This window comes from Arachis duranensis, chromosome 5 (assembly GCF_000817695.3).
Source record: "Arachis duranensis cultivar V14167 chromosome 5, aradu.V14167.gnm2.J7QH, whole genome shotgun sequence".
NCBI lineage: Eukaryota > Viridiplantae > Streptophyta > Magnoliopsida > Fabales > Fabaceae > Arachis > Arachis duranensis.
In genome coordinates this window covers 49,726,499-49,727,790 of record NC_029776.3, presented here as the reverse complement: position 1 = coordinate 49,727,790, position 1,292 = coordinate 49,726,499, and positions in this window count along the sequence as shown.

The following is a 1,292-nucleotide window of genomic DNA, read 5'->3' as shown; positions in this document are numbered from 1 at the left end:
GTATTACCACTTGATACATAAGCACCACAAGCATTTAATTAGAGGACTTCATTAAGCTCATTTTTTCTTTTCTTTTCTTGACTCTCTAATCATTGATGCTCAGAGCCTTGAGCTTTGAGGGAGTGCTTTTGCACTTGAGCCTAGCCTTTACTTCTAAGTGTTTTGTTTTCAAGCATTTGGCTTGATACATAAACACCACAAGCACTTAGCAAATAAATTGCCATTGGTACTCAGAGCCTTTAGCTTTCTCATTCTTTCCCTTTTTCTTGCTTTAATTGTATTTACTTCTTCAAGGTCTTCATGATTTCAAAAGATTTCACAAAATGTACTAGATGAAAAACTTCAATTAAATAAAATCCAATGCAATTGAGCAACAATCGATCATACTAGCTATCCAATACTTGTATGCACATGTCAAATTCTTCTTTAATGCCTTGTTTGTTTATGATCATGATACTTTATTGCTTTTGAATTCACAAAGCTCAAGTTGGTAGTTATAATGCCACAGCACCATGTTTTAACTCAAGTTGGTAGTCACAATGTCACAACAACATATTTCAAATCAAATTCAAGCTATGCTTAGTCATACCACACATGCATACAGAGAATATAAAGACAATCATGCAATTTAAAGTGCTGGAAACAAAGGAGAGGAAAAGGAACTTTACAACCTTGTAGTTCATCTTCATTATTGTTGTCCTTTTTCTCCAATTCTTCCCTTTCCCTTGCCAACTTAGAGTGCTTGCTCATCCTCAAGCAACAATTAGAACAATGGCTATGGGGCTAAGATGGATCATGAATGTCTTACACAATGAAATGTTAGTAGCACATGTGTTTTAAGCAAGCAAAAATGAAAAATAACAATCAAGGCACAAGAGACAGCGACATTTGATTGCAAGCATAAGAAGATGTGCACAATACTTTGCATAAAGAATAAGTGGCACACCAAACTTAGTGTGACACTTTCACTCGGAATTGATGCAAGTATCTAATAGATATTGGAACCAAATTCTGTTGCACAGCAACACCAATCTTAGAATGCAACCATATGTGAATTTATTTGAACTAAAACTAAACAAAAGAAACTGTTATTTGTTGAATACAATCACCAAGTGAAGAGTCTGTCATGAATAAGGATGTTTTGGTGATGTATTAACAAAAACAGTTAATGAAAGAAAGCATTAAAAATAAGTAAATAAATGAAACAAAGAGAAAACAAAAATTATCCAGCTAAGAAGAAGAAAAATAACACTGCAAAAGGCAATATGATTATGCAGACAAGTGATGTTGTT